The following is a 23,934-nucleotide window of genomic DNA, read 5'->3' on the forward strand; positions in this document are numbered from 1 at the left end:
TCCGTCGCAAACGAGAGAGCTCCGCTTCCGTCTTCTTTTCCGTCGGATCTCCCAGCACCCTCTTAAGTTGGGCTTTCAACTCCTGTATCTCCATCCCCATGGAGTCTATGATACGATCTCTATAATCCTTTTCCAGAAGAAAGTGATGAGAAGAACCTCCAGCGAAGGGTAATCGATGCTCGACGGATTCAGGGGTTCGATTATTGTTTCCAGTTTGTTCCTTCGGGACTGTTGGGATTGCCAAACCTTTGTCCTTCGTTTTCTCCGTCTGTGGAGTATGTGTCGAAGGCGGAATATCCTCAATCCCCATCGCCGGAACTGAGTGCAGAGCTCAGAGATGAAGTGATCCACGCTCACCGCACCAATTGTGCGTACTGGATTCCGCACTAGATGAAAGTGGATCGGGGCTCCGCACTCGGTTGAACTATCCAGGGACTGAGGTTCCTGCCACAAGAAGCACCGTTAGAGCTGTCCGGCCGGGGTTGGCCGGATAACCCCTCCGGTGTGGGAATTAGTGATCGGAGAGAGAATGTTTATCGAGTTGACCTTGTAGTTTTTACTTGGAATCGTTCAGTTACCTTCAATGTGAAGTTCATGTTGTATATATAGTGTTCCTTGCTTGCTTCTCAATGTGGGTTCATGGAGTTTGGATGCTGCAAGGTGTCCTTTTAGCATTGCTCAAGGTGGGGGACCACCTGGTAGTTGTCATTGAATGCATATACTCATTGCAGTCATGCTGATAACAAATCACATTCCTCTGATTCAACAACTTCCGTGATTCTAGGTGTAGGGGACCAACTGAGGTGGCAACTTGCACATGCACACATTCACAACTTCCACGTTTCCTTGCGAGGTTTCCTCAGCTTGGTACCACTGTGCCTCAGCTCGGCATCATTATGCCTTGTCTTGGCCTTTTACAGGATCATTCATGGAGATAGGCTGATCCATTTGAATATCTTTGTATGGGCTCGGCCCATAGGTTCAGTCTTGCAGCTCGGCCCAGCCCAGCACCACGGCTGGACTAGCCTTTCCACTGCGGGTTGGGCCCAAGTGCTTGAGGACCTGGGTGGACTGTTGATCATGAAGTTGGGCTCAATTGGTTTGCCCATATACTCATCCAGCCCATTTGGATTCGGACTTCAGTGGATTGGGCCGGCCTAAGGCTTGGACCCGACCCGTTTCACATTTAGCCCTTTCATGCTCTGTTTTAATCTTTTGTTTTCTTTGTTTGTTTCTCACCAACTAGGAGGTTGGAGCTTTGTTTAGCTCCAAGCCTCCTTCATACTTTGTATGGTTTTATCATCAATAAAGTCCTTCGTTTTGCCGATCAAAACAAAAAAAGTGCTGCATTTGATTGATGTTAAAACAATATTTGAAATGACATTCGATTCTAGAATTGGTAGGATGGTTAATAAGTTACATAGGCGGTTCACAGATAACTTGTTTGTGAATCATTTTCCTTTGAAAGTTGCAAAAGTTTTCACGTTAAGCATGGACCCTAAAAGGAAGCCTCTTTGATGATCATGTGCAAGTGACTTATATGACTATGCTTTTGAAGCACTTGACAATTTGCCAAAATATGCATACTTGTCTGGTGACTACACTAAGAACCCTAGTTCTTATTGTGCTAATCGCTTCGGATTTCAAAAAGCTTTTTCTGCTAACAGGGAGGAAAAGCAGCCTTCGGCATATGATGATGTGATAAAAATGCTTGAAAGAGAGGAGGAGCTTGAAGATTTCAGTGGTAAAATCACTACAAGCGACATTGATAAGCATTTTGAATGGCTAGGAACACATCTACTTGGAAATAGTTCTAGCTCAAATCAGGAACAGCCTAAAGGGTTGAATTCCGACAAAAGTTTTCCTCAGTAGGTCGGTTCCTTCATAAAATTTCTAGACTAGAACATCCTAAGCATATTTCTAAATGTCCAAACTGTAAGAAATTTTGTAAATTAGGCTCTCATTGACTATATTTTGTTTGGCTTGTGAAAAACGGGTTGAAAATGATTTGGACAGATTGACTGGTATGAGTCCAAAATTATTATTACCATCCATAAAGTTTTGGGTCATGATCCATCTTAGTGTATTTATTATTTTATATGTCATATGTAGTATGGAGGTGTAAGGCCTATTTTAAGTTATTTGGGTTCCTTATGAGAGGGTCCAATAAATTTTTATTTAGGTCCGGTCTCCTCTCATTTCCTATTAGCATTTATTTATATTTAAATCAAAGAGTTGTTAGTCTCAAAGGGTTGTTAGTCTCATTGAAAAAACAACGTGAAAAATATAGGAAAAGATGGGGAATAGATAGTGCTAAGGTTTTCTTATTGTGAATAGCATTTTTCTTTCAAGCAAACAAAACTCAAGACAATGGTAGAATCAAACAATATGTATCTAAGTTTATATTTTAGTAGTTAATTATATTCATAGTGTTTTGATTTCTACCATATAGATCCTATAATGGATAAGGGGCAAGAGTCCTAGAGTAAAGAGAAGACTTTGCTAAGATAAGGATAAAGCTCTTAGGGAGTTTATCTTTATCTCTTGAGGAATCCAAAGTAAGCAATGAATTGGAGTCCATAGAAGTCAGGCTTCTAGTGGGACTTGGATTGAGTAAACTATAAAAGAGAGGCACCCCCATGGGTCTAAGGTACGCAGTTTTATGCTTTAAGTAGTGAGTTTAGCACTTGATTATCTTTGAGAGATATACTGACTTGATCGTCGGAGTGCCCCCGGGTGGAAGAGCCACCGCTGGAGCCTTTTCTTTCTGTTACAGGTTTGCTGAAGCCATCTATTCTGCCAATGCTCTCCAACTGATTACCAGGCGGGCAGTGTGGTCAGAAAATCACCCACACAATTTGGCGCCGTCTGTGGGAATTTTAGAAGAATAGATGGCCAGTAACGGACAGAGGGAAAACATTGGGGGCGACACTCCTGCTGGGAGTGGCAGACCAATTGACCTTGACGTTGAAGGAGACAACCACAATACAGAAACTCATGACCAGGGCCACGGAGAGAAAGACGTCGGCCAGGAGGGCGACGCTTCAAAGAGGACAGACCAAAGCAAGTATTATAACGAAGATAACCTTTAGGTATGGAGGGATAGGTGCCTACGGAGGGATGAGGAAGTAAAAGACTTGGCAAACAAGTTGGCAGACCTACAGTCAGTGGTCAACTTCATGATGCAAAACAATGTCATGCAGCCACCATACCCGCTGCAGGACACGCCGATGCCAGCAACTAACACCCAGAAGGGAGGAAGAAGAACAATCCCTGAAGTCCCTCAACACACCAGGAGCAGAAGGCACTCTCACCGACCTTCCAGGGAAGGCAGACGAGAGGAGCCGAGACGAGAGGAGTCCCGAAGAACGTATCACACGAAGGATCTAGAGCCCAAAGAACATCGACATGTTCAAGGACAGGCGCTTTGCTTTGACACAACACATGGAAAGAGATCAAAACGACCCCACCACGAGGCCAAAAGTAGTGTGCCGAAGAGATTGAAGTCCAGAGATAGTCGAGCTCCAGGAAGGAGTAAAGAAGACTTAAGAGATTACCTCAAGAGGAAGCAACAGATGCTAGTCCAGAGATAGCCGAGCTCCAGGAAGGACTAAAGAAGACTTAAGAGATTACCTCAAGAGGAAGCAACAAAATGCTGAAGCTGAGGTAACTTCCCCGATTAAGCCGAGGACACCATTCTCGATGGAACTGGACAAATTTCAAGCACCAAAGCGATTCAGTATGCCGAGGTTCCAAATATATGATGGTAAGTCAGATCCCAACTTCTACATCGGGCTATACCTGAATTCAATGGCATTATATAGTGGGAACGAGCCGTTGCTCTGCAAAGTGTTCCCCTCGTCCTTTGGGGAAATTGCATCAGATTGGTTCCATAAACTACCTAAGGGAAGCGTAAAGACTTGGGAAGGCCTGGTCGAGATGTTTGTGGCCAGGTTTGTGACAAATAAACTACAACCCTTGAGGGTCGACGCACTGATGGCTCTAAAGATCGCCAAGGATGAAGGCCTTAGGGCCTACGCAAAAAGATACTACGAGGTGTTCAATCGAATACCTGATTGCAACCAAGAGGTGGCGGTCGTGTCCGTCACGAACGACCTGAAAGATGACTGCCCACTACGGAAATCTTTGGCAAAGACATTGCCAAAAAGCATGGAAGAACTCATGGCGAGAATAGAGAAGTACGCTAGAGCCGAGGAGAATACGTCGGGAAATAAAGAAACAAATCAGGAGAAAGGAAACGTCTCGCCGAAGCGAAGCCGAGGCAACAATGGACCAACCAAACAAGAGACGGAATTGAGGGGTTAACAGGCAGTAACAACTATATTCCGAGTCCCGATCCACAAAGTCTTGGACCAAATGCGAAACCAACCCTATTTCAGAGCTCCAACAAGAGCACCAGGGGAATTTATGGGAAGATACGTTGGTAGGCGTTGTGCTTACCACAATGAAGAATGACACCCAACTCAGGGTTGCAGAGCCCTAAAAGCACACTTAGAAGACTTGGTAAGGCAAGGCCATCTAAGGGACCTTGTTGATGAGGCCAGGACAAGAGAAGAACAGGCAAGATTGCCTCAAGCACCAGCAGCTCCGCCTCCCCCAGCACAGCAACCATAGGCAGGAGGACCACGGGTGGTTAATGTAATTCACTCAAAGGTAAACGAAAGCGACATTCGGGGAGAAACCCAAAGAGTAAAACACCTGCAGCACGTGAACCAGGTCAGACATAAAAGACCTCGGCCTAAAGAGTGCCGAGGACCAATGATAGCCTTCACTGAAGCTGACCTAGAGATGGTCCAGCATCCGCATAATGATGCCTTGGTAGTATCCCTCCAGGTTGGGGAGTGCCAAGTGAAACGCATCCTAATAGATCAAAGCAGCTCTTGTGACATCATGTACGTTAGATGTTACAAGGAGCTAGGCCTTCACCCAGACGACATGGAGCAATCGAATGGCCCGATGGTCGGCTTCAATGGAACGCCGACGTGGCCACTGGGCGCAACAAGCTTGGAAGTACAAGCTGGCACTAAGAAGATCAGGACAAAATTCATGGTGATTGACACACCTTCACCATATAACATCATCTTGGGAAGACCATGGTTGCATGCAATGGGGGCAATTCCCTCAACATTGCATCAACTACTGCGTTTCCCAACAGAGCATGGGATTGAAGAAGTCAGAGGAGATCAACTACAGGCAAAAAGTTGCTCCATGGTAGCAATGAAGTCTACTTGCAGCGTTCGAGAGCCAAAAGAGGCAGAAATTGAATATGAGGACATAGAAGTTCTAGAAGACGTCGGCAAAGAACCAGCCGAGAAGAGCGAAGAGGCACTAAAGAAAATCCTCATCCAGGATGGAGACGAAGAACGCTTCTTTCTTCTCGGCTCGGGCTTAGCCGAAGAAGAGGAAAAAGATTTGGAGACTTTTTTAAGAGACAACATTGAGGTGTTTGCCTGGACACCTTATGAAATGCCTGGCATTGACCCCGAGGTCACTTGCCATAGACTGAATATCGACAGGACGGCAAAACCCGTGATTCAACAAGCCAGAAGATCGACGTTGATGCACGTCGAAACAGTAGAAACAAAAGTGGACAAACTTCTAGAGGCCAGGGCCATCCGGGAAGTTCATTACCCGACATGGCTATCCAACACAGTAGTGGTAAAGAAGAAGAACGGTAAATGGCGGGTCTGCGTAGATTTTACGAGCCTGAACAAAGCCTGTCCCAAAGATAGCTTTCCTCTGCCCAAGATTGACCAGTTGGTGGATGCCACATCTGGACATGGAAGGATGACCTTCCTGGATGCTTATAGGGGGTACCACCAGATAGCCATGTACCGCCCAGACGAAGAGAAGACAGCGTTTATCACCCCAAAAGGCCTGTACTGTTACAGAGTGATGCCTTTTGGGTTGAAAAACGTAGGAGCAACCTACCAAAAACTGGTAACCAAAATGTTCAAACACCTGATTGGCCAAACAGTAGAAGTCTACATCGATGACATGGTCGTGAAGACCAAGGAGCCTAAGAGTCATCTTGCCGACCTAAAAGAGGTATTCGAGATCCTCAAAAAATATCGGCTCCGACTCAACGCATCAAAGTGCGCGTTTGGAGTTGGATCTGGTAAATTTCTAGGGTACCTGGTAACAAGGAAGGGCATAGAGGCCAGCCCAGATCAGATCAAGGCCATCCTAGACCTACATAGCCCAACATCGGCAAAACAAGTACAAATGCTTACTGGAAGGGCCGCAGCCCTAAACAGGTTCATAAGCCGAAGCTCAGACAAATGTAAACCCTTCTTCAACCTGGTGAAGAAAACCACAGACTTCCTATGGAATGAGGAATGTGAGGCTGCTTTGGCCGACCTAAAGAAATATCTGACCACGGCTCCAGTCCTCTCGACACCTGAACCTGGGAAAGAGCTGTTTTTGTACTTAGCTGTGTCAGAACACGCAGTAAGCGCAGTGCTAATCCGAGAAGAACAAGGAGAACAAAAGGCTGTTTATTATATAAGTAAAACCTTGGCCGACGCAGAAACAAGGTATCTACCACTAGAAAAATTAATGCTGGCCTTAGTAATGGCCTCAAAAAAATTGAACCATTACTTTCAGGCGCACAAGATTGTGGTGCTCACAGAGCACCCACTGAAGTCCCTGTTACAACAAGCAGACTTAACAGGAAGAATAGCAAGATGGGCAGTTGCCTTGGGCCAGTATGACTTGGAGTTCAGGCCCAGAATAGCAATAAAGGGCCAAGTTTTGGCCGACTTCGTGGCAGAATTCACGCCTGAAACCATCAAACATCGGGCTCCGTTGAGCCAGGATGAGCATTGTCCCAGCAAGCAAGAAGAATCCCAGCCTAAGGCAAAAGAACAAAGGAAGGAAAAACTCAGACCCTGCAACATCTACATCGGCGACTCATTCAGACTGTTTGTCGATGGAAGTTCGAACTGACAAGGAGCGGGGGCAGGAGTACTGCTGATATCTCCAGATGGAGAAATAATAGAACAGTCCATCCGTTTGGGGTTCACGGCCTCAAACAATGAAGCGGAATACGAAGCATTAATTGCAGGGCTAAAACTGGCAGCAGCAGCAGAAGCAGATGAGGTAGTCATTTTTTGTGATTCACAGCTTATTGTTAACCAGTCAACAGGAGAATTTGCAGCCAGAGACGAAAGGATGTCAGCATATGCAAAAGAGGTCATCAGATTGGCAGCTCTATTTCAGAACTGCCGACTACTCCAAGTTAGCCGAGATGACAACACCCACGCCGATGCGTTGGCTAACCTGGCAAGTTCAATGCAGACTGGAAAAGCAAGGACAATTATGATCGACTATATGTCGGGCCCGAGCATAGAACCACAGAGCACAGAGTAGGAAGCAATGTGTGTGGACATGGGGCCAAGCTGGATGGATGCAATTGTTACATTCCTGAAAGAAGGAAAGCTGCCAAAATATCGTAAGGAGGCACACAAAGTCAGATTGAAATCGGCAAGATTCAGTCTGACAATAGATGGACAGCCCTACAAAAGGTCCTTCACTGGACCCCTTTTAAGGTGCGTACACCCTTTGCAGGTTGAAGATTTCCTATATGAAATTCATGAAGGAATTTGTGGAAGCCATGCTGGGGGCAAATCATTAGCCCACAGGGCCATTACCCAGGGATATTGGTGGCCCTACATGCAAAAGGATGCTGAAACCTACGTGAAGAAGTGTGAACAATACCAAAGGTTTGCACCATTAATACATCAGCCAGCTGCTGACCTAAACCCAGTATCCAACCCTTGGCCGTTTGCCCAATGGGGCATGGATCTTGTTGGGCAACTTCCCCAGGCAACTGGGCAGAGAAAATACTTGCTGGTAGCAACAGATTACTTTACGAAGTGGATAGAGGCAGAACCTCTTGCCAAAATCAGAGATGTGGATGTCAAGAACTTTATATGGAGAAACATCATCACCAGATTTGGGATTCCAAGAGCAATAGTTGCCGACAACGGAACACAGTTTGACAGCAAACTCATCAAGAATTTTTGTGCGAAATTCAAGATCAAGAATTACTTTTCAACACCAAGTTTTCCCCAAAGTAATGGGCAAGCAAAAGCATCCAACAAAAATCTTAGATGGAATAAAGAAGAGGCTGCAGGCAGCAAAAGGAAAGTGGGTAGACGAATTGCCCAACGTGCTTTGGGCATATCGGACTACGCCGAGAAAATCAACAGGGGAATCCCCCTTTGCCATGGCTTATGGCACAGAAGCAGTCATTCCACTAGAAGTCGGCATCCCAGGGATCTGAACCCAGGGAGTTGAGAACGGGACAAATGACATACTCTTAGCCCGAGATCTGGATCTTTTGGAAGAACGAAGAGAGAAAGCTGCAATTCAGCTCGCAGTATACCAGCAACAGCTTGCCAGAGCTTACAACAAGAAGGTCAATCCAAGAGATTTTCAAATCGGCGACCTAGTCCTGAGAAAAGTCATCGGCAACAAGAAGGATCCCAGAGAGGGCAAGCTTGGCCCAAACTGGGAAGGAACCTATAGAATTACTTCGATATTAGGCAATGGAGCTTATCGGCTTGAAGATAGCGAGGGCAAAGCACTGCTAAGACCTTGGAACACTTGTAATTTGAAATTCTTCTATCATTAGATGTGCATTATTTTTGGCCGATGTCATCAATAAAATCTTTTCCCTTTTTCTTTAAACACATATGATTGATAAAGTTACATATTGGTGTTTTTGGAGACATGAATAATGAGAACCCAAGTAGAACTCAGGTTCACATTGGGGGCAGAGAGAAGACAGAGACACTTAATTTACTTGTTGAAATTTGTAGCAATTTACAAATTGAAGTTAAGCTGAGACGGTTCCTTATCTTCACTTGTTGAAATTTGTAGCAATTTACAAGTTGAAGTTAAGCTGAGATTATTCCTTATCTTCACTTGTTGAAATTTGTAGCAATTTACAAGTTGAAGTTAAGCCGAGATTGTTCCTTATCTTCACTTGTTGAAATTTGTAGCAATTTACAAGTTGAAGTTAAGCTGAGATTATTCTTTATCTTCACTTGTTGAAATTTGTAGCAATTTACAAGTTGAAGTTAAGCCGAGATGGTTCCTTAGCTTCACTTGTTGAAATTTGTAGCAATTTACAAGTTGAAGTTAAGCTGAGATAGTTCCTTATCTTCACTTGTTGAAATTTGTAGCAATTTACAAGTTGAAGTTAAGCTAAGATGGTTCTTTATCTTCACTTGTTGAAATTTGTAGCAATTTACAAGTTGAAGTTAAGCCGAGATGGTTCCTTATCTTCACTTGTTGAAATTTGTAGCAATTTACAAGTTGAAGTTAAGCTGAGATTATTCCTTACCTTCACTTGTTGAAATTTATAGCAATTTACGAGTTGAAGCAAAGCCAAGGTTATTGCTAAACACTTGTAGCAATTTACAGGTTGGTTAAACCAAAGAAGATGCTTAACACTTGTTGAAATTTGTAGCAATTTACAAGATAACGTTAAGCCGACATATGATCATCTGTTGAAATTTGCAGCAATTTACAAGTTGAGGAAAAAGCTAAGTATGTTAATTAAACACTTGTTGAAATTCGTAGCAATTTACAAATAGATTATTGTTTAAACACTTGTTATGTTAATCCTTGTTGAAATTTGTAGCAATTTACAAGTAGGCTAGACCGAGATCACCGTTTAAACACTTGTTGAAACTTGAGAAAAAGTTTGCAAAGTTAACATTGAGTAGTATATGTTTCACACTTGTTAGAATTTATGAAAAGTTTGCAGGTCAGTATCTTGCCGAAGTAAAAGTTTTGTAGCTATTATACCCGAGGTATGTAACCCCGAGAAGATTGCACAAAGGAGGCAAAGTATGAAAGGCATACAAAAAATTCTAAGTATAGAGTCAAACAGAGGCATTCAAAGAAAGGGCAAAAAAGAATGCAGTCATTCAAAGAAAGATAGTTATGTTAAAATATCCAACACAAACAGAAGGCACATCGGCCGTACAGAGAAGCTTCTACTGTCCAGAAAACAAAAAAGTACAAAAGACAAGAAAAGAGGGACATGAAAGTTATGATTCTTCTACTTCAGGCGCAATTTGAGACTGGACCTCGGCCGATTCTTGGAGAACTACCTCGGCTGACTCCTGAAGAGCTACTTGGCAGTCTTTTCCGCTTCAATTTCGGCGTCAATCTGCGCAAGGGTTTCATCAAGACTTTTCTCAGCTGGAGGAACGTCAGATGAGGCCTGTTTAGGAGTAGTTTCCTTGGCGACTGCATCACCATCATCATCTTGAGTCAGGTCCAAGACCTGCTCATTCAGAGAAGGAGACTTAGGCCCCATAGCCTCCTTGGATTTCTTTACTAAAGCCTCATCCTCACCTTCCTCCTCATCTTCAGACTCAGATTCAGATTCTTCTTCAGCTTGACTTGGAGGTGGAGGAGGAGGATGGAATGGGAAAGGAATAGCTTCGGCCTTGCGCAGAGGTGAATCTTCAGGAATATTGAGCTTTTTGGCCAGGGACATCCAACCAAGGGAAAAGCCCCTGTTGCATGCCTGCCTAACTTGTAATTTGTATTCCTCTGTAACATCGGCCATTCCTTGGGCATAGGCTTTTTCGTCAGCCTCTTTGATTTCAGTATCTTTAGTGGCCAAGGCCTCCTGAAGTTCCTTTTCGGCTTGGGCCTTTTTGTCCTCGGCCTCTCTCTTCTTGGCCTCGGCAACCTTCTTGATGGCCTCAGCAGATTCAGCCTTTTCTTCGGCTAGGGTTTGGGCTTTGGTAGCAGCCTCAACCTGGTTTTCCAGTTTTTTCATTTTTGATTGAAATGTTTTGTTCTCCTTTTTAAGGGCAGAAACCTCCCTCTTCATGTCGGCCAACTTCGCCCTATTTTCAAAAGCTTGCATAGAAACAGAGTGGGCATGTTGAATGGCCTGAAAGAGTACAGGGCAAAAATTATTACAATTTTTCAAAGTAAAAGAGAAGACAAGTTTCCATGTAAAGACACTTACTTGGACAGAACGTTGGAGCATAAAGGCATAGTTCTCGTACTCACTCATCTTGGCATTCCGCTCAAGATCACCAGGGAGAAGTAGGGCGGTACTAAGCGCTACGCCGACATTAATGTCGTCGGCACTATCGCTGGCAAGAACAGGCTTATCTTCTAAAGTAATTTCAGGCGTCCAGGGGACTTTTGGTATTCTGGACCCCGAGGTCGTCGCAGACGATGACCTCGGCTTCTTTGATTGTATGGACTCAGATGGCTGTGTCTCAGCAGACCTTTTTTTGGGAATGGCAGCCATCTTCTCACTCCCTGCCAATTGTGAAATTGTCAAGGTATCCTTAGCCTCAACTTCAGTGGCTTTAGCCTTTGGCTGGGCTTTCTTGGTTCGTTTCGGCTTTGGTGGGGGCATGGTTTGCGTCAGCTGAGCATCGACGTCAACAAGGAGATCGGCAAGGAGGTCTTGAGCAATGGGCTTTGGGCGACCCATCTCAGCAGTCTTGACAAGTCTTCGCCGACGTTTTCGTTCTTTTATTGGGACCAAGTATGGGGCCGAAGTAGATGGTTGATTGGTTAGGTCAAATGTTGACTCTTGATCTGTTCGTGATGTAAAGGCGGTTTGAGTTGTGGTAGTAGGAGGAGAAAGGCTTTTCTTCTTTCTTTTGGGGACGTCGGGCAAAATCGATTTGTATGTAGGAATAAAATTGAGAAGAAGAGGTGCTTTTCTTTTGAGAACTGGCAAGTCCAGGAGTTTTTTCAGGTCCTTACTGGGAACGTAAGTTTGGCGGAAGTTTTTCGCTGGCTTGCGAACGTCTGCAAGAAGAAACAGACATTAGAAACAGATAAAATATTGAAGACTTGAACAGAAACAACTAAGTATTGACACTGGGCTCTTACCCTTGCCCTCTTTAACTGATCAGGGAAGAGGGTAGAGATGGGCGTCCTCGTCTGCGCCAAACTCTCAATTTCCCGAAGCAATAACATAATCATCTCCAGCCCCCTTGTTGGAGTCTGGGAGGTCGGCTACGATTTTGAATTCGGTGGACCTCGGCTTGAGGTAATAGACGTAACCTTTTTCCTTCAGGTTAAGGACGCACATGGTATAACAATATTGGATGTCGGCAAGGGTGATCCTAACGTTCTCCTGCCTAGCTAAGGCGATAATATCAAAAATCACTCGATAAGATTTGATTGCCAGTTGCATAGGGTTCAACTTATAATAATGAAGAATCTTGCGAAAAAGGATATTGAGTGGGAGCCAAAGTCCGCACTCAGTAAAAGCTACAATAGGAAGGGGCATGGCGTTTTTTGTAGGCATGATGGAGTCGTCATCCCCAGCCAGTCTCAGGTGGACATCGGCAAGAATAGAGAACTCCTGCCTAAAGTACTCAAGTTTGGTCGGGGTATCTACCCTGTGCCTCCACATACCTATAACGTCGGCCTAAAATCAGAGGGCTAGATTTCAGAAAGAAGATGCTCTTAAGGGGTTATCGGGACCTCGGCGAAACCCTAGGTATATGCTGGTAAGGATTGTTTCAGTTTTTTCCTAAGAATTGATAGGTTCTATAGACAAATCCCAAACCTAAATCTATGAAGGCAAAGATTGAAAGCAAAAATTGAAGGTAGAGATCTGGGAAACAACACAGGAAACAAGAAACCAGAACGCAGTTTCAGAATGAAGAACAGAAGTGGGGTTCTCAAAAGCATAAAGAAAATAAGAACTACAGGGCCAAGAACAGTGGCAAAAATGCAAGAAGTAGTGAACAATAAATATGATTCACGGAATTAATAGTTTAAACAGAACAATAATGGCAGCAAGAAGATAGAAGAACATCAGTAAACTGAATACATAAAGAATAGTGGCTTACCAGAGAAATTGAAGCCGGAATAAAGTTTGCCAAAGACAGACGACGGTTACAGAAGTGACAGAGTAGCAAGAGCCTCACCAGAGAGACGAATGAAGTTGCAGAGCCTGGAGCTTGAACAATGGCGGATTCGATAGACAAAGCTTAGAGAGAGAAAAAAATCAAGAGAACTCAGATGTAAAAGTGAAGAGACGAAAGAAATGGGGAATGATTTTGTCAAAAAATAAAAATGGCAGCAAATGCAATCAATACGCCTAAAAAAGTGCATACGTCAGACGGCGCATGTAAAGATGAGATGACTTATGGGCGCGTCACAGACACGAGCCAGTAAGAAGGAAACGCGTGTTTAAAAAAGTTGAATTGAAGTGCATGACAGCTCATGCGCGTAAAAAGTTTCTTAAAAATCTTTGATTTTTTAAGGAAAGCATGTCGGCCAGAAATGGATGATCTCAGCTGTCAAATCTTAAGCCGATTTACTGGAAGAAAATACAGATATAGGCTCCATCACCTCAGAATGCCGAGGTAATAGAACCTAGGGGGCAGTTGTGGAGATGTATTTTCTGAATACCAACACGTGGCAAGGTGACGCCGATGTGTCAGCCGAAGTGCCACATATCCTGGTTGAGACGCCGAGGTCATCTCGGAGAGGCCGAGGTTATCTCCGAAGATATCGAAATCCGAGATAAGCGGATAATGGATAAGGGGCAAGAGTCCTAGAGTAAAGAGAAGACTTTGCTAAGATAAGGATAAATCTCTTAGGGAGTTTATCTTTATCTCTTGAGGAATCCAAAGTAAGCACTGAATTGGAGTCCGTAGAAGTCAGGCTTCTAGTGGGACTTGGATTGAGTAAACTATAAAAGAGAGGCACCCCCATAGGTCTAAGGTACGCAGTTTTATGCTTTGAGTAGTGAGTTTAGCACTTGATTATCTTTGAGAGATATACTGACTTGATCGTCGAAGTGCCCCCGGGTGGAAGAGCCACCGTTGGAGCCTTTTCTTTCTGTTACAGGTTTACTGAAGCAATCTATTCTGCTGGTGCTCTCCAGCTGATTACTAGGTGAGCAGTGTGGTCAGAAAATCACCCACACATCTTACATGCGGTATCAAAGCAAATGCATACTAGAATCAAAATCATGACATATTATTTCAATTTTATTTTTTTTTACACAATTTTATGCAATGATAAAGAATAAATTAATATTTTTTTTTACTGAAACGTTGTGCTTTGATAATTGGCAATAAAACCTTTTCAATATTAGTACATATACATAATGTTTCATTGTTGAGAAACTACTTCGGAATCAAAACGTGTTACAAAAATAAAAATAAAAATAAAAAATTTCAAATCTTGGAGTTTTATGAAAACTGGACGTGAATATTGATTCGGAACATCTATATAACAAGGAATGATAGTTTTTGAATTCTGATGGGACTTTTGTCCCTTTGTCAAAAATGTGAACCGTTAGATTAATTCAATCCAATAGCTAAAAATGTCCAAGAGACAAATTATCTTTCAATGGCTGAGATTGTTCACATACATCCTACGATGATATACATTTTCTCCTTATGTTTCTCCTTCCCTTCCATCCCTTTCTCTTCAGCTAGCTCTCTCTCTCTCTCTCATATTCAAAATTCAAAAGTGAGTTGTCTCCTTCATCTCTCACTCTCAGAGCTCACTCTTCATCTTCAATCTCACTGGAAACAGTCATGACCTCAATCTCATTAGCAGATGGGTAACTTCGCTGATAGTGGGTTTGTTGGGTGCTCTATTCTGCAAAGGTAATACTCTCATCTCTTTCTTAAACAGTTTTGCAAAGTAAAGGTAATACTCTCATCTCTTTCTTAATAGATTATAGTGTGTGTATATATATTGATTACAGATTTTTTTTTTTGTTTTTTTCTTTCAAGCCACAGAGATCATCAATTGATCATTAGTGGAATAGAGAAAGAAAAATTCCCAAAATCAAATTATAAGTATTGTTTTTCTTTAATTTTCTAGATGCATGTAGGATTTTGGGTATACTTTTATGGATTTTGTTAATTTTTCTTATACATATATATGAAGAGTTGGTTGGGTTCCACGAAACCCAATTACTTTGATTTAGTAGGAATTTGTGAGAGTATTGTACTGAGTTACTCTATTGAATGGTTGTTGTGCCATTACTATTGTTTGGTTGTTGTAACGCCCTCAAAATAAACCCATAATATCATACAGTCAAGTTGCAGGAAAGGGATATTATATTACAATCATCAGAGTATCCTTACAAAATGTATTACACGTTGACAACAAAAGTAACTACCCTATAGGCTTACAACTTTCCAAGTCAACACTTGGTTACACAAAGAGAGTACTACTCAAATACATATTAAGCCCTTGGCTTGAATTTACATGAAATACAACCATAGAAAACAAAACAACAAAATAGTTTGTCTGCCTCTAGCCTCCCAAGCTATGTTTTTGGAGATGGCATACCATCGGTACTTCAAAATGAAGCCCTATATAGGGTGAGCCACAGCCCAGTAGATATACATTAAACCAACTATAAACAATGACTAAAATAACAGCATTCGATGGATGGTCCACACTTATATTTCCACTTTTAACACGTTACAGTTTCATAACATTTAAGTCCATATTACATTACATTTCCCATTTCTTTCTCAACTTTGAGTTTGAAAACAAGGCTTAGAACCTAGCCAAATAACTTAATGAGATTAAGACTCATCCTTAAAACACTTTCGAAATTCATGATGAATACACATTTTGGTGCTGTATCAATAATACATAGAAACCCTTCTATACTTCACAATTGATAACGATATACATTTTAGTGCTATATCAAATCAATTCAAACACTTCCATAATCCACACTTGATACGCATTGTAGTGCTGTATCAATGTCACACAAAATCCGGTTTAGAGGTCCATCCCCTATCTTCTCCTAAACCGTGGAGTACATCTCATATCTCCTCCCACACACAATGTATATAAACAATTATCATATACAAATTTAATCAATTAAGACAAATGATACACATTTTAGTGCTATATCGATGTCAAACAAAGCACTTCTATAATTCACAAATGATACACATTGTAGTGCTGTATCAATGTCAAACGATATCCGGTTTAGAGGTCCATCCCCCATCTTCCAATCAACCATGGAGTACATCCCCCATCTCCTCCCACATAATACAATGTATATAAACAATTATCATATACAAGTTCAATCAATCAATACAAAATTTTGATGTATTATACCAACCACCATACCCGATAGCATACTCTATTGATTAGGTTTAATTTGCCTAATCATCATGTATTGTCTACAACAATCAAGACTATCCTCCACCGATAGCCCAAAGCAGTTATTTCTAAACAAAAAATAAATGCACCAAATGGATAAAATATCAACATTTTGTCTAGGTAAGCGATAAATTAATCCAATTACAATCTTTGATCCCGTACCTTTCCAATTTGAATATTTCCTATTCAATTTCTCTTTTCCCTAAATTAATTATACAAATTAATTTATCATAACAATTAGGGTTTTTTCCCATATTTACAATACCAACCCTAAGGTTCCATTTTCATCAATGATCCACATGCAATTCCATCTTCCAACATATTCCATTCATATGGGTTTTAAACTTGAAAACCCCTCTTTTGAAAATTACACAAGGACCCCAAACTTTTTTAAATTACCCGACAACCCCCAACATATCAAAATACCAAAATTTAAAGACGAAGCTCATAAGATGGAGTAGGATATCCCTACCTCGAAGTTGGAGCTCAAACGAAGAAGAAGACCAAACTCAAAGTGCTCCAAACTCCAAACTTTTCGGATCAAAACGTAGCCCTCGACGATCAACACATTTTTTGTAAAGGCCAAAGGGTAGGAGAACACTCCAACTAGATCAATCCTAAGAGAGAAGGGAGAAAGTAGTGAGAGAAGCTCTCAAAAATGGCTTTTCGAAAAAGTAAGAGAGAGAGTGGAAATTGAAAAGTAATTCAAAAATGCCCAGCTACCAACTGATATACGCATGATCTGCTCGAGCGGATAATAGAACGCTCAAGCGTCAAGCACAAAAACTGGACCCGCTCGAGCGCAAGAAGGCCAGCTCGAGTGCCAAGACACAAGAATAAAGTACATCCGCTCGAGCGCGAAAACCAGTTCGCTCGAGCGTAGATTCTCCTCTCCCAGTATTTTCACAGACAATGAACACCCCGCTTGAACGCGAACAGACCCGCTTGAGCGCGACCCGCTCAAGCGTAAGGAAACCCGCTTGAGCGTGAAAAACACATCTGTAGAAGTTTTCCAGAGGCACGGATACTGGAAGTGTGAAAACTCCGCTCGAGCGTGAAATGGCCCGCTCGAGCGGACAACCAAAATCCAACTCCACTCGAGCGCAAAGGTACCCGCTTGAGCGTACTACCAAAACTCTGGGCAACAAGGAAAGGGACTAAGGCTTAACCAACCTGTTCGAAACATTTCCAACATATCCTAAAGCTCAAACATAAGGAGTTAAAGGATGACAACAAGACAAACAACCACCAACTCCACGGAACCTAAGTCCGGAACACTGTACATAAAGGGGACAAACCCGAGATCGCTATAACCTCCCCCCTTTAAAGAATTTCGTCCCCGAAATTAGGAAAACAACACAATTACAAGGTCAACCGACCACAAAGCACTCAACACCCGAGCACTTAGGGAAGAAACTATTCTCTCAACAAATTTGTAGTTAACTCTCACAATTGAAAGGACTAACTAAGGAAACACGTTCCACAGACAACACTCAGGCACAAAAGACCTCAACAAAACCAACCTCTTCCCGAGATAAATCACCAAAACACCCGCCTAGCGCTCCCAGCTAAGTCACTTCTCAACAATTATAATTCCAAATAAAACAACCAACATAAATCTTTCGTATAAATATAAGGGAAATTATTCTCTTGCTCATGAGGCATTTCTCAAAGAAAATCAAATTTTCAACGTTGGCATTCTGAAGTAAAAAAAAAAAAAAATTTGCAATTCCCATGCGAAACTTAAAAATTTTGCAAACATTTTTCATAAACACGATGTCACCCATAACGCACGACCATCCATGATTTAAATTAAATCAGTTTCTCAACAATATTACAATTCAACTATCAACCACCTGACCCATTACTGGTCACCCTGTCTCTATTCGAGAGGCAACCTACAGTATACATCACAACACGTATTGCCCACATGCATTTCTTCCAAACCTAACGATTTCCAATATACACGATTCACAATTTCATATCATAGTCAAAGTTCATGATATGTTCCTAGTTCTACAATACATTCAACACATGCAATGTTACATTAAACTTCCATTTCAAGGCAAGTTTCAAAATATTTTCGTAAACCAAAACATATGCAATGTTTTTCAACTTAAGACATGGTCAATGCTCTCTAAAGTTTTAACAAAACAACAAGGATACAGCGCATGCTCAAACATCCACAAATAGATCCGAATATTTCTCTCGGACCTGAAATTCACTTACCCAAGTGGTTTTCTCCAACCCCGTTATGTTTCCACAACACCTCATTTAATGGAAGGGTCCGGTCCTCCCAGACCCGATAACAATGATAATAGTAAGCCACACGCAACCACTACAGTGTTCTGAGACATCCACTACGACTCGACTACCGAGAATACTCAAACTTGTATTTAGCACTTACTACCCCAACATAGGAAATATGAAATCATTTGTACACAAGGCTTCCAGTCGACTTTCACAAAACAGGAACGCAGACGAAGCAAGGGTAAAGAACAACATTACGGCCCATTTACACCCTAAAATTTTAAGGTCTTACCAAAGACACACAACATGTAACCAGCAACTCAGGCTAGGTCAAATCTAACTTCCCACAAAATATTCCATTCAGGTTAAAGAATCCGTTTTATTTGCTCCGTTTGTTTCAAAGCACTCGGTTTTTCCCAAAGGTATACAGACTTACACCGTCACCACTTAAACACGTCATTTACAACTGGCCACAGCCGAACTCAGAGATTCTCCTCAAATTATTTTCCGAAAACAAGGATTGCAAATTCACATTTTGATTCGAAATCATTTTAGTTTACGAAGAGTACTCAATGTCCCTCAAGGGAATCACAACGTAACCAACCCACAAAACCCACCATACTCGCAGTGATGACGCAATCCCCAAAAACAGTACTTTCATGATAGGGACTCCTAAACGTTTGAAGCTCCCAACAAAACAGCAACATAAAGGATAACTTTGCACACCACCGTGCCTTACAACGCATAAACAAGGACCGAACGAGTCAAAACAACTTTAACAGAGTGCCTCACTCACTCTACACAACCTTACTTCCTCACTTGTACTATCACAATTCAAACTGGATGACGGACACTTATATCAAAGTGACCCAGCTTTACCAAACCCCAAACCACGCGATTCCATCAGTAACCACATTATAGTCTCACCAAGGCATTCGCCTGTGATTCCCTAAGAGTGATCCCCTTCTACACATCAACTACTAACAACATATGAACCATGCACTATCACACACCGCACTATGCAAAACTTCCTCATTTAGAGATTTCACTCACCACCTCAACTGAACTCGAAGTAACAGAATTTGCATACCCCTTCCCTCATACCGAGTTAACTGACAGGGTTTGCTACACCACGACATTTAACACTACCAAGTAACCGTTCGTACCGAACACCAGCAAACATAGCACCTTCATCCGCAAACACCATACCATTGTGACTCCATCCACGGGTCACACCTTAACCACGGGCTATACGCCTAATCAACCCTTCCGAGAGCATCTCTTGACCTAACCAGTGCTAAGGTACAAACCTATCGCATTCGATCATAATAAAGGAGCCCGAAAACTTAGGAGACACCCATATACTACTACCCGAGATACAGCACCAGCTGCTCACAACACACCACTCTCCGATGGAAACAACCACAACCTTATATAGAGACTAACACTCCCTCAATCGAAACGACCAGTCAGTACAGATGCAAATTTAGCAACGTTAAGGACTATGCATTATTGCATGAACCAAATCCCTCATTGCATAGTCCAAATCCCTCCCCAAATCCATGAACCAAACACTGCCTTAAGGATTCCAAACAACCAGCAAAATAAATATTGGACTGGGGGATTTGCAACAGAATATGTCCACAAAACAGGCCATAATCTTTTTGATCAACAAAAACAAACAGGCCATAATCTGCCTCTTCATTTTTGTTTCTTCCTTTGTTTTGCTTCTCGATATTTTCCCTTCACAAACTCCCATCTTTTTTCTTTCTACAAAGTTGAAAATTAGATCTATAGGAGGGGACCCAATATAGTATAACTAAGGGTCTGAAAACACTAATCCTTACTTAAAGTTCATCTGTGTCTAATACTCTCATATCTCCACTTTACAAGCCAAAATTCAGAGCAGCCAAAAAGCATCATGTTTTAAGAATTAGTTGTAACACGGAATTGCAACAAACACAAATGATACACATATAATTCAACAATGAAGTTGTCTCACCTTCATACGGCGCTCTCTTAGAGCAAGTAAACCAGCTTCAGTACATATTGCCTTTCTATCGGCTCCAGAAAACTCATCCTTGGTCATAACAAATTCTTCTAAGTTGACATCATCAGCCAACGTCATCCTAGATTTGTGTATCTGCATTTCTGACATAAAAGGTTTGCTTGGCACATAAGTTATCATAAAGATAGGGTTAATGGAAATCTATATTAATAATTAATCTTATATTTGCATAATCATGTCATGCATTTACCTGGAAGATGCGCCTCCTAGTCTTAATATCAAGAAGTGGGAACCTAAGTTTTCCTTCTATGATACGGTTTAGCCCCATTATCAGATAGAAGTCAGATGGCATGGAAGGTTCCAATAGTGGATTTAACCATATTATAGCACTTTGTAACTAGAACCAAGGCAAATACTAAATTGTTGTTCATAATGTCGACAGAGACTTAGTGTACAGATATTTGTACTCCATTAAAAAAGTCGAAGTGGGGATAAAGACTAAACTAAAGGGTAATGCATATTTGTAATCCATTAAAAAAGACGAATTGGGATAAAGACTAAACTAAAGGGCAGTTAAAAAAAAATAAATAAAAATAAAATTACTACAAAAGTTATCCAAATTGCTTACAAAATAATGAGAAATGTTATGTGTCACAAATTTTTTGTTACTGTTTTGTATCACCGCCTACGTGAATAATCATGATTGGTCATTAAGAAAATAATGAAAACAAATACTATCTTGCCATGTGCATGGAGATATCAAAGGTGCAAAAAAATGGGTCACATATATCAGTTCTCAAAAACAATAATTTAGCTCATGCAAAAATGAAATAAGTATACATGAATCTAGAATAATTAAAGGGTTAATAGACACCATAAAAAAAAATACTAGAAACCAAATATAAGGAATGAAAATCAAAATGGAATTTAAACAAGGCCTACACTAATGAATTATGAACAAACATTTTGGAATGAACTCCAACACTAATGAATTACGAACATACATTGTGGAATGACCTATATATTCCTACAAGGAAAAATGCTAATGCTCCATTAGGCTGCCTAATTACAGCCGGCCAATTATTTCGTCTCAGAGAATCATGTGGTATTGTCCACGTGGCACTCCAGCCAATGAAGCAACAGAAAAGTTTATGGATGGTATAATGCTTACCCATGTTTGTTGGGTAGTTGAAAGACAAATGATGACCCACCTAATATGTTTTGTGGTTCTTAATTTGTTGACAGCACACCACATAGGCTAATGGCACATGGTAGTCTGGACAACCTAATAATTTTCCTTCCATGACACAAGAAATAAATAAAACTTGGTATCTCGTAAAAAGTGGGCAGGCAAGTTTGTCTTCTTATCTTCTGTGATTTGTTGGCTTCAAATTAAAAAGAAAAAAAAAAAAAAAAAAAGGATAGAGGGGTGGGGGTAATCATGAAGAACTTCAGGTTACGGCTAAGATTATGAAATTTATCCAATATAGTGATCGTTTCCCAAAATATGATTGTATCATGCTAAAGATCATTTTAAAGCTATACAGAAACAACCACTTCTCTGCATTTATTTCTCAAAGAAATCTAACAGTTGCCCACTTAGCTTACCGTCCATTTCTATCTTTCAGTCTCAACTTCATTGAAAATGCTTAAGATTCATATTTTCTTTGGGAAAGAAAAAAACAAAGTTCATTCTCGCGTTTGATCAAACACATAATGCCACAAACAAAGTTCATTCATATTTACATAAATCTTTGATACATGGATGACAAATTTGAACCAAAATGAACACAGAATGGTCTGATAATAATCCGATCAAATAATCTAATATAAAAAATTACGAGAACTTACAGCCACACAAGGAGCAAAAGTAAACTGAGCGCCACGAGCCCTAACTTCAAGAGCAGTTGCAACTCCAATCCTCCTAACCAACTCTGCATCTCTGTCACACAAACTAACACTCTCTCAAGCAACAACAATAGTTACATATAATACCTAGTAGCTCCAAGGCCAATGTTGTGAGGAAATACAGTGGCACCGTAGACATTGTTGTTGCCATGAACAGCGTCAGTACTGTAAAGAAGTGGAATCCCGAGGGGAGACTCGAGCGCAGCGTTCTGAAATCTGTCAATCATATCGATCCAATCGGACGACGTTGCTTTCTCGAACGGTCCACCACCGCCGGCGCTGAGAATACTCCCTGAGAAATCAATGAATCGAAGATCAAAGGAAAAAAATGCATAAAAACAGAGAGAGAAAGAGAGAGAGAGACCGATGGAGAGGTCTCGAATGGATTGAGAGGTTGGGTGTGAAGTTGCTTCACTGCACTGGTTGATCGATTTGAGTGATCTGGCCGATCTTCTCGGACAAGGTCATTCGAGAGAGTAGGTCTTTGATTCTGGATTCGATTGGGGAGTTAGGGTTTTTGTAAATGGGATTGTTGTTCATGTTCTTGGCTTTTCTACTACTACTGCTCATTTTGTTCAGCTTGAAGAACCAGGTGCGATGGATTGAGAGGTTGGGTGTGAAGTTGCTTCACTGCACTGGTTGAATAGATTGGGAATTTTGGGTTTGGGGTGGGGGAAAACCCGGGCGGGAATGGGGGGGGAAAGAGATTAGGGATTTTTGAGATTGGGGATTTTGGGTTTGGGGTGGGGGAACCGAGCGGAAATGGAAAAGGCAGGAGGGAGAATGAAAATTTTTTTGGATTTTTTTTTATTTTCATTATAAATAAACATTTAAATAATAAAATGACTTCTTTTTTTTTTGTAATAGAGGATGTCATTGCTAAAAAAATAATTTTTTATTAAAATAATTTTTTTTATAGTTAATGAATTTTTATTTTTATTTTTTCATTTAGTAAGGTTGAAAAGGGGATGGACTCCATTAAACTAAGTTGACCTGTGTATCTAGGGTAAAAGTCCCGAAAACCGCGCGTACACATGGGTGCCGATTCCCGCAGATAAAATTTTCGTAAAATGGCAAGTAAATGTATTTTGTTTGATAATTATATTGGTTGGAGGCCTATGGGGTGTATCCTCTGTTTGATTGACTAAATGAAGTGGGTATAACTAATGAATTGAGGCATAAGTTTGACAAAACATGGTTTTGGAAAAGGCTGTAAAAGATCTGTCATTTGAAAATTGAACATATGCATCATACTTATATCTTTGTTAATATTCATATATTGTGTTAGATTGTTTCTACTGGGGTTTGGCTCACCCTACTTGGAAAATCATTTTCAGGTGCTGGTGACATGCCTCCTCCAAGGACTTAGCTTGGAAGAACCTAGGAGCTAAAGGATCTGTTTTGTCATTTTGTATTTAATATTTGTACAAGCCTATGGTTTTACATGTATGGAGTTTAAGACTCTCTCTTTTGTTGTAACCAAGCATAGTCTTGGAAAAATGTAAGCCTGTAGGGCATTTATTTTGTTGATCATTAAGATGGTATCACATGCTATAAATTAAGGGTAGAACTTATGAATGTAT

Source organism: Camellia sinensis, chromosome 10 (genome assembly GCF_055761805.1).
Source record: "Camellia sinensis isolate YWXY chromosome 10, ASM5576180v1, whole genome shotgun sequence".
In the NCBI taxonomy this organism is placed as follows: domain Eukaryota; kingdom Viridiplantae; phylum Streptophyta; class Magnoliopsida; order Ericales; family Theaceae; genus Camellia; species Camellia sinensis.